The 11,260-nt window shown below is 35.7% G+C and overlaps 1 long non-coding RNA gene across 1 annotated transcript; it reads left to right on the top strand.

Annotated features, from left to right (window-relative positions):
• Window positions 1–6,147: 6,147 nt before the first annotated feature.
• On the top strand, window positions 6,148–7,232 carry LOC105854029. The gene is made up of 2 exons (XR_001145754.1): window positions 6,148–6,365; window positions 6,973–7,232. It is a non-coding gene; the product is annotated as an uncharacterized LOC105854029 (long non-coding RNA).
• The last annotated feature ends 4,028 nt before the right edge of the window (window positions 7,233–11,260 follow it).

Genomic DNA, 11,260 nt, shown 5'->3' with positions numbered 1-11,260 from the left:
TCTACACTGCCATTTCTCTCATTCTTAAATTAATGTTTTAATTCATGATCATATTTATGATAGCTGTTTTAATAGCCTTGTCTTCTAATTCTACCATTGTTATAATTTCTATATTTGTTTATAAGGATTCATTTTTCTTTTGATTATGGATCCCTACCAAAGTTTCCAAAGTTCTTTGAGAATCTTGTATTTTTTGATTGTGCATATTATATTGATGAGTCTATAATTTTGTTTCCTTACTTTAATAGTATTGAATTTTGTTTCAAGTGCCATTCAAATTGAAATTTATCTTAATTCTCCTATGCAAGTACTAACCAGGCCCTACCTTGTTTAGCTTACAAGAAAGATCAGGCACATTCAGGGTGGTATGACTATAGGCTAATTCTATATTATTCTTAATTCTTTTGGGTTTACTTTTAAGTTTCCTTAGTGGAAGTCTATAGTTGTCTTCTAGAGTTAGTTTAGTTCTACAACTAAGGTACAGTTATTCTTGAATATAAACTCCATTTTAATGTTTATTCCATGAACTCCATGCTAGAGGAATTCAAAAAGTTCTCTCCATTCTGGATGATGGAATATAAATGTGCTGTCAGGAGAAAAACAGAAGGATTTCAGAGCTAATATCATTTACTTAACTTTTTACAGAAAGTATAGTCCCTATGTCTGAAAATAGACATTTATTTAATATTTATGTTTTACCAAGTTTTCTAGTTGTTTATGGGATAAAAGCAGGTCAGGTACCATTATCCCTCATATCTAGAAAAGTAATCTTTATATTATTTTAAAAACTTAATAGTTTATATATTTCCTACAACGAGTGTCTATTACTCAGAAAATAATATAATATTATTGTTTGAGTTTCCTACTGCTTCTGTAACAAGTTACTACTAACTTGGTGACTTTAAAAACACATTTTTATTATCTTATGGTTCTCTAGGTCATAGGTTCAGCAAGAGTCTGGGGTAATATCAAGATGTTGACAAGGTTGCATACTTTTAGAGGCTCTAGGGAAAAACTGTTTCTTTGCCCTTTCGAATGTTTAGAGGTTGCTGCATTCCTTGGCTCATGGCCAATTTCTCCATCTTCAAAGTCAGAAGTATAATATCTTCAAATCTCTGCCTATCTGACTCTCCTGCTCCTATCTTTCACTTAAAGAGGAAGATAATCCAGTATAATTTTCTCATCTCAAAAGTCGTAATTTAACTATCATAAATATCTTCACATGAGTTTCTTTGCTTATATTCTCCTTCCAAATGACTATTACTAGATGTGTCTTCCTAGTGATTGATTAGGTATTTTTGATACCCTCTAATGTCCGTAAGTTAAAAGTCAATTTAGTATATAGTGCACCCAACCCCTCCCCCCAACTTCCACTTACCAATATAAATCTGTCTAATCTCAAGTCCAGTTTCCTATTATTTTGCCTTCCTTGACTATTTCAGCTTGGCTTGTTTAAAAATTCAACATGCTTGAATTTCTACAGTAGTTTTGTATAAAAGACTATAGTAATTTGTAAAATTTATAAAAATAACTTTTTTTTTTTAAAATGTCTTTTTGCAAATATATCCTTCGATGTTTCATGAACTAAATTTTCCAAGTGTAGAATTCATGTTGGCATATCTTTGAATCCTTCATAAAATACACTATCAATAATGATTAACAAATATCTATTTGTGAGTGATTTTAGGGCTACACACTTTCCAGATATCTTCTTCCTTTTTTTTTTTTTTTTTTGAGGTGAGGTTGACATGAAATCACTCATGTTTCCTAATAAGTAGTGTGTATATGTTGTTTTTACTTTAGAAAAACTTTGCTGTATCTTTATAACTTTTTGTAGGCTAAATTAACTGTCTCCATTTGAGTAACTATGTTATTTCCATAAAGTAGTTTCAATTACTGTTGGACAGAGTCTGGTCTCTTCATTTCTACTTCTGTGCTGTTCTCTGGCATCTCAGAATTTGACTCAACAGTTCTTATTTAAAAAAATCAGTCTCCAGGGCCCTCCCTGGTGGCGCGGCAGGTTAAAGCACTGCACTAAGAAGCTTAAGCCACTTTCGCATGAGTTCGATTCCCACCTTCCCCGGAGGTGACCACATGGCGTGGCAGACTTCTCCTGACCCGTCTTCTGCTCCCCTCAGCAGTGTACTTCATCGATCTGCCTGTTCTGCTCCCCACTCTGTCTCTGGTGAAGCCTCTCACCGCTCCTAAGCCTCTGGCCTGTACCCCAGTTCTGTATGCACAAATAAATAAATCTTAAAAAAAAAAAAATCAGTCTCCATCCAGCCATCTTAGCAACCACACAAACTATGATAATAATTTTTCTTTAAACTGACCTCACTCTTTCATTTTTTTTTTTTAGCAAAGTAATTGTCTTATATCTCATGGATCCAATCTATTTTTCTTTTACAACAAGACATAAAGGGTCCTTATTTCTTTTAGTAAACTCTCTTATATTCCCTAGGCCTCTGTTTAGGTCACACTTCTGTACAAAATAAGAAATACAAAGTATTTCTGTTGTTTAAATTTGGACTGTTTTAAAAACTGTCCCACATAGCTCTAGAATTGACTCACTGTTAAACATCATGGAAAATCTAGTTGTTTGGCTGAACCCAGAAGCAGGGTTTGGGGAATGATGATAATTATAGCTCATTATGAGCCCAGGTCAAGTATTTAATTTTTCTTTGTTTTTGTTTTTCCAGCCACAAAAGGTAGAATCTGTTGGGAATAACCAGAAGGTCTACTGCAAAGGTTAGAGAAAGTTGCATTTATTTTGTAAACATAAGGCTATACATAAAAGTTAGCTATAGCTGCCCAAACTGCTACAGGGAATAGAGCCTTCAGATTGCTCTAACACAGAAACAAATATATTCCCAACTCCATTTTCCACACCAAATTCCGTAAGACAATTTTTTTTTCTTGAAGTAAATTTGGCTTGCATTATTATTGGTATTTGGAAGCATAGGATCATCCTCTCACTATTGCCAGCATAGTGTACCTGCCCTCAAATCCCCCACTGCCTTAGATTATTATTCTTTACTTCCTGTTCTCAGTGATAATTTGAGAGAGTTTAATGTCTCAAAAATAACAATGATAATGGTGATGAAAACCATAGTTGCCATTTCGAGCCTTTGAGAATATCAGATATCGAATCAAACTTTACAAAACTCTTGGGAGGAGGTATGCTTATTTCCCTTGCAGAAAATAAATAATAATAAAAAAATAACTGAGGCTCAATTGGGATAAATAACTTTACCCCAAGTTAGTTCTGAAGTCACAGAACTAGTGAGGGCAAAATTCTAATCTCTTTGACCATAACCCAAGCTTGAATCCATAACCCGCTTACTGTATCATTCCCAAGTGACCAAGGCACTGGGCATATAGCAGAAAATTTTTTTCTGCTATATGTGGAGTTTTCTCCTGCTTTACTGTGACATTTATGATCACTAGTCTGATAGTCATGCTCAGTATATTTTAAGAGAAAATACCTGCAGGTTTCTACTTACTTAAAATTTGCTTTAAGTATGTGAACCTATGTTTTTCATTGGTTTTATTTTCCTCCCTCCTATCCTCTCTCCCTTCTTTCCTTTCAGTGGTTTTGGACTTCAGCTCTAATACAAGAAGGACTTATTGAGTTGCTGTCTACGTTCACCACCTATTTACTATGTCTCCATTACATTACAGCAATATTTTGGACTCATTCAAGACAAACCTTTGTTTTTTCTTGACATGTCATCTAAATAATAGTAGTACCTTCTATTTACTGGACAATTTGTTACTCATATCAGAACATCTCCCTAGGCAGTTGTTATTCAAACTCATTGGTACCAATGTAGAGATTAAAGCACTTTCGCTACATAGCAGGGGAACTCTCTTTAATCCTTGATTATCATGGAAACAAAGTTGGCACAACTGGTCATGGGCTAGATTGTCACCCAGAAGGTTCTGAGCTATTTATATATTCATTATGTATTTATAAACCTCTTTCTTGCTAGTAATATTAAGGTTTTGGACCCTTGTCAGATTCTACCAACCCATTCATGTGTCTGACAATTAAATACTGAACAGAGATATGAATATTCTAGCCATGCTCAACCATCTTTACATACTTCTACAGTTAAGTAGAATTTGTCCCTGGGCACAGGACTCTGGGATCTTATAAACTCAGCTTGAGATTTTAGGTTAATGATCATATACATATTTTTGGTTTTATGTTTTTAGTTTTATTAATTTAGAAGTATTCCTCCTTGGAAAATCTTGGTTCACACTCATTTTCTCCCTTTGTCTTTTACTTTCTTGAATAACTTCAGCATCCACTCATGAATTCTTTCCTCTTAGCAAGCTTTAATGTTATTAAGAGCTCTGGCAGGCTTCATTTTATAGGTAAGGAAATTAAGATTCAAATAAGTAAATAACTTCCTTAAGGCCACACAGCTAGTAACTGGTAGATCTGGGATTTAGATATACATGTGTGTGTGTGTGTTTGTATACATGTGTTTATGTATATATACATGTGGGTACACACATATGTATGTTGAGTGTGTGCGCACACATTTGATTTATATATACACATGTTATACATACTCTGTGTATGTATATGTATACATACACACACACACAAACTCAAAAGTTGTATTGCCAACCACAGTTTTATCCTTGCACTCTTTAAAAATTTCCTTCTATGCATTTATTGTTAAATTAATCACATGAAATTTTGACTTCTCTGAAATAGTGTGGAACACCTGGCACCAACAAATTTCTGGTCTGTAAGCATGTGAATGATAAAAACACATAACTATTCCTAATGGTTCTTTTATTTAATGATGGTTCTGATCCACTATAAAATTTAGTGTTTCTAATATATTCAATTTCAAGAGAAAATCTTCTATTGTCATTGGGAAGCTCTTTGGACTTATGTTTAGCTCTTCATATCTTGCACCACTTCCCTAAACCATGAAGAAGAAACCTTGTTTTATAAATAAACCTGCAATTTTTGAATGACTATGTATAATTAATACACTAACATATCTAAGGAATTCTTTTTTAGTATATGTGAGCTATCCAAACTGCCTGTGTTTCAGGTCTCGTTGTGTACACTTGCTTATCAAAAATAGGTGAACAAAAGCATGACTTTTACTGATAGCTGTTTCGAACTTACAATTTTTTCTAATGTTACCTGAGTGGAGAGTAATGGGATTTTTGAAAGGGCCCTGTGAAAACATAGATCTTTTTTGGAGTGAGGTAAGGGTTTAAAGTAACAGGAGCCCTCATGATTAGAAGCATGACACCCAAGCTCAATTAAAGAATCACCAAAAAAGGACCGTGGGTACAATGTGGTGCAGTGGAAAGAGCAATACATGAGATATGGAGGGAGTGAGGGAGGAAGGGAGGAGGAAAATAGAGGGAAAGGAATGTTACTTATCAGAGTTTCCTAATTTATGATGTCAAGTCTATTATAAAAGACAACAGAATAATCAGAATTTTGAAGAAAATTCTTTGGTATTGATTTTAACAGATTTTTAAAAAGATTTATTTCTTTATGCACACAAGAAACTGGGGTACAGGCCAGAGGTTCAGGGGGTGAGAGGATTCACTAGAGACAGAAAGGGGTGCTTCAGATACAGCAGATCTACTGAAACACACTGCTGAGGGGAGCAGCGGGTGGGACAGGAGTGGTCTGCCACACCATGTAGGTCATCCCCCTGGCTGGGGATCGAACTTGTGTTGCACTGGTTGTGGATAGCTTCACAGAGCTTTGCTTTAACCCATTGTACCACCAGTTAGGGTCCTGTTTTAACAGATCTTTATTGTATTTTTTCCTTAATATTTTAACTTTTTTATTAATTTGCCAGTCATTGTTACTCAAGTATGAAAATACTAATGTGAAAAGATGTATATATGTCTACACTCACAGCCCCAGTATCCTAAATTGTCAAATCATATGAAAAAGATTCTTATGAATACACAGTCATAGAATTCAATTCAGAGAATCTGATTTAGAAGGATTAGACTAGATTGGAAATCTCTATACTTTGACCAGTTGCCTAGGTGAGTCTGTGGTCACACAAAGAATCTGTGGCAACCACACACAATGTTCTGTGCTTCAATGCTTTGGTGGACTTTTAGTGCGACTCCACTAAGCCAATCCTCCCCTTAAAACCCCTGTGTCAAGAGGGGGAAGGCCAGCATCCCAGCTGCAAGTCTCTCATTTAAGGTTCTTGCTGTAGCCAGCAGTGTCTTTGGAGTCTAGTTCAAAGCTGAGAGAGTGAACCAGGGATCCGGGAGCCATTGGTGGAGGGGCTGGCCTGAAGGAAGTGAAGTGTTTCAGCCAGAATGTACTGACGCACGACCAGGAAACCACAAGACTGGTGAAAACCTTTCCAAGCCTGAGACCTATGATCAAAAGAGGTACAGGAAGCAGCTCTGCCAAGAGTTCTTTCTGCAGCTGGCTGGAACCCCAATCTTCTGGGGCTCTCTGAGTCAACTCTATGAACAGATGCTGTCACCCAAGGAGCCATTACTAAAGCATTTTCTTACCTTGCTCAGTAGTAATCCCGTTGGTGAGTGGGAGTGAGTTGCTGTCTCTTGTTCTCTTTTTTGCTTTTTTCTTTTGGGAAAGGCTGACCTCTGATTGCTTACTCTGATTTTTCAGAAGTCACAGATCACTGACTTCTGCCAGCTGGCTATTGTTTGGTGCTCAAGGCCTCTATACAAGCAACATGTCTTCAGACTCTTAACTATATGTAGATCATGCAGTCAGCACATATCAATAACCTGAACTTCAACGGAAATGAGCTTCGTTTATTGATTGAGTCATAACCATCACCCCTTCTCCCAGGCCAATCTTTCTTTTGTTCCTTATGAGAATAGACTCAACTAGGAATTGCATTTAGATCCCTGTAACAAATATAGATCATGTCTGGATACAAGGTTAAAATAATTGTGTTCTTGTGAATTCTCTCTTTCCTTGGCCAGAGTAACTGCCAGCTGCCATGTAATAAATCACATCATCATATAGCAGATCCAGTAAATAGCTGAGACTAGCAGGATGACTGAACTCTGTCCTGAGAGCTAAATGACAGAGAAATTGGAATGACTATGGAACACTTCAAGTTGATTTCTAGGTAATGGGGTATTTTTCCTGGAAAGACAACAGAATAATTCTGAACTATTGATTCTGTCATGGGTACAGGCTCCCATGTAGAGGAAAATAAGCAAGTGTGATGAATTTTTCACTTGGCTTTCAGCCTGTTTTCTTTCTTTTAGCCTTGCATGGTGTGCTTCCATTTTTATACTTTAAACCCTGATTAGATGACCCCGAAATATTACTCATGTAGCATAAAATCTACAATCTTAATCTGCTTGTTACCAATCAGCAAGTTTGAGCTGGCCAATAGCTTTTTTGGATACAGTGTCTTGAGTTTTGACTTAGGTTTCAATCAGTGTAGGAGACATGAAAAATTCATGGAGGGGGAGTCCGTAAAGACTTCAGAGGTCAAGATTTGGAGACTGTAAAGACAAACTGCACCATGGCAATCAAGTGCTTTCTGAATTCCTCCTCTGCTGGGACTGTAACATAGCAGAGAGAATTTGTAAACACATTGTGCTCCACTGTGTTTTGAGAAAAATCTTTCTTGGGGGAAATGCTAACTTTGTACACTGCTGACACCAAGCATTTGAAAATAAAACCATTTTTTCCTCTCTCTTATTCCTCCACTTTTGGCTCAGTTTATTCTACCAAAACACACTTCAAAAGACTTCTTTATAGAAAGAATGTTTCAAAAATATAATATTTCCATCTGTTATTTCAATAATACATGCTCTGGGACTCTGTTTATGAACCATTTTCTTTTCTTTGCTCCCATTTAGATGTATAAATATGTGATTCAAAAACCCTGAGGAATAGTCAGTCAATTGGGTCGTCAAATTGTGAACATTCCTAACCCTGTAATTTTGTCTGTAGTGGGCACCTCCTGCTGTGGAACTAACTGCTGAGGGATTATAGCCATGTAATCCTCAGACTGTTCCATCTCAAGGTTACTATGAAGTGGAGAGAAGGAAACAGTTTTAATTTTGATAAAATAAACTTTATTTTGTGACTTTATTATTTGTTTTTCTTTCTCCTTTCAACACTTCATAATAGACGTCTCTGGTAATTTGAAATCAGCCTCCCTGGTTGAGGTGCCCTAGGCCACCCCATATTTTTGTAGCTTTTTTAAGAGGTAGTCACACAGTGTTTGGGCCTGTCATTTTAAAGTGCAGAACCTGATTTTTTTCAACTTCACACGAACCAAAACAAGTCATGTAGTGAATCTTATTAAACACACTCAAATGGTTCTTTTCCAATGGGTGGCAACAAAGACTTATGAACATTGTCCTGCCACCCATATACATTGAAAATGTTAAGCCATGTGCAGAATTTTAAGTTACTTTTCTGTATGTTAGCTTTTGCTCCCCAAACCTTAATCTCAGCAATTATTAAAGCATGAATTTCATTGGAAACCCCTCTTTGATATAAGCTCGAACATATTGCTCAGAATAAAAGATCTTTTCTCTGTATAGTTGAAAGCCATATCTATTGAATTTCATTATTTATTTTGTTTAAATATATTTATTGTATCATCCTTCACTTTTGTACAATGTATGATTTCCTCGAGAAATTCCCACCACCAGTTCACCTGTGGACCATCACTGTAGCACCTTGTGCTCTTCCCACTCCTGTCCTAACCCTTCTCTCTCCTCCTTCACTACAGAGTGTATCTGATCTATAGTTGCCTGATGATTTTGATTTTTACTAGAATAAAAGATCTCTATGGATGAGATTTAATATAGTTTGAATCAAGGTCAAATGGATCCCTTGTAGTATGGGGAGAAGTTGTGTTGGATAGAATAACATAAAAAATCATATAAAATTTTATGGTTGGAAGAAGAGAGAAAATATTTTTCAAGATAAGAAATATTTTCTTATTTCTTCTTAAAAAGAGTTAGATACACACTTAAACCTAATTATTAAAATGTAGTAGCCAATATTTCTGGAGACAACTGGACAAAGATGTAGTAGAACTATAAAAAGGTCTACAACTTTGACCAAGAATTTATGCTTTAGAAATTTACTTGGGGAACAATCAGACAATCATGACAGAAAAGTAGATATTCAATGATGTTTATCACTGCATTATTTAAAAATGTGAAAGATATAAAAAGTTTAAATTGGAAAGAAAACCCATCGAGTAAGATATCATGAATATATTTAGTTTTTTTTTTTAAAGACTTATTTATTTATACATACAACACTGAGGTACAGGTCAGAAGTACAGGACGGTGAGAGGATTCACCAGAGACAGAGTGGGGAGCAGAGCAGGCAGATCGATGAGGTACACTGCGGAGGGGAGCAGCGGGTGGGTCAGGAGAGGTCTGCCGTGCCATGTGGATCACCTCGGGGCAGGCAGGAATGGAACTCATGCTGCAGTAGCTTTAGCTTCTTAGTGCTGTGCTTTAACCTGCTGCACCACCAGGGAGGGCCTGTTTAGTGTTGTTTTGATGATATATTTTCCTAAGTATTAATTTGAATCTTGACATTCTTTGTTGTTAAGGAAGTAATACACACACACGTGTACGTATATGTATATTTTACATATTGTTCACTTTTGTACAATGCATGCTTTCTCTTCTCAGGTGTAGTCCCCCTAAATTTCCTACCACCAATTCATCCATGAACCATCACCATATTCCCATGAGCTCTTCCCACCCCTTGTTTTGATCCTTCTCCCTCCCTTCATCTGCAGAAATCTCTAATTTATAGTTGTCTGGTAGTTTTTATCATCATCATCATCATCATTTTTTTTTTGTCCTTTATTTGGTTCCCATATATTCCTTCTATAAGTGAAACCATCCAATATTTTTATTTTTCCTTCTGTCCTATTTCCCTGAGCATAATCCCTTCCAGCTCCATCCATGTTACAGCAGATGTCATGGGTTTTTCTTTTTTGATTGCTGAATACCACATGTTTGTGATCTAGTCTCCTATTTTGGGCATTTGGGTTATTTCCATATCTTACCTATTGTAAATAGTGCTGCAATAAGCATAGGGTGCAGGTATCCTTTAAGTTAATGGATTTGTGTGCTTTGGATAGATACCTAGGAGTGAATTGCTGGGTCATATGATATGTCCATTTTTAGTAAGTTGAGGGTCATCCACACAGATTTCCATAGTGATTGGAACAGTTTGCATTCCCACCAGCAGTATAGGAGAGTTCTCTTTCTCCACACCCTCACCAGCATTTGTTGTTGCCTGTTTTTTTAATATGTGCCATTCTCACTGGTGTAAGGTAGAATCCCATTGTGATTTTGAGTTGAATTTCCCACATTATAAGTGATGAACATTTTTCCATATACTAGTTGGCTATTTCTGTTTCTCGTTTGGAAATAGCCAAATTTTCTGCCCATTTTCTTTCTTTCTTTGTTTCTTTTTTACTGGACTGAGGTAAATACTATAAGATGATAAAATTAAGAGGAGTGATTAATTTATATTCCAAATTGGTAAAGAATAGCTTATATCTAATCACCTTTAACAGCTTGAAAAGATGGATACACTTAAAAATAATTTTTGTGCCATTGGAAAGTTATTAGGCAGCTAAAAATTGACGCTTTGTGATATTAAAAACAAACAGAGCAAGGTTTTTCACATGAAGTTTTTCCTACTTTAAAAGCAGCCAAATTTCAGAAAGAGTGTGGAAATTAGGAAACTAGTATTTTTATGGGCTAAGGATTCAAACATTCAGTAGTTAAGTTTATAAAGGTATTATATTCTAGTTAATTACCAGATTTTAACTTGAGATCTCTCCAGGCTACAAACTAGGTGTCAGAATGAAGAGAATAGTTGTAGAGACTGAAACAATTTCTAAAGTCAATTTAATGCCAGATTGGAATAAAGTGATCTTTTTAGGATAATAGCTCACCAATAGAAAATAAATACTCTGTGCTCATAGATAACATCATCAAAAAACTACAAATTATCTTTATCTTTAAAATATTCTATATTCAATGCTAGTATTTAATAAAATATTTTCAGTCATTTAAGAAGCAAGACCTAAACATCAAAAATTGAAAAGACAGGGAAATATTGAAAAAGATCTTTAAGAAAATATGTACTAGCACTATCAGACATAAACTTTTTTTTTTTTAAAGATTTATTTATTTGTGCATACAGAACTGGGGTACAGGCCAGAGGCTCAGGGGCGGTGAGAGGCTTCACCAGAGACAG

This window comes from Condylura cristata, unplaced genomic scaffold (genome assembly GCF_000260355.1).
Source record: "Condylura cristata isolate star-nosed mole 26May11 unplaced genomic scaffold, ConCri1.0 scaffold00024, whole genome shotgun sequence".
NCBI lineage: Eukaryota > Metazoa > Chordata > Mammalia > Eulipotyphla > Talpidae > Condylura > Condylura cristata.
The sequence above is the reverse complement of the archived record's forward strand: the minus strand, read 5'-3'. Positions and strand labels throughout refer to the sequence as shown.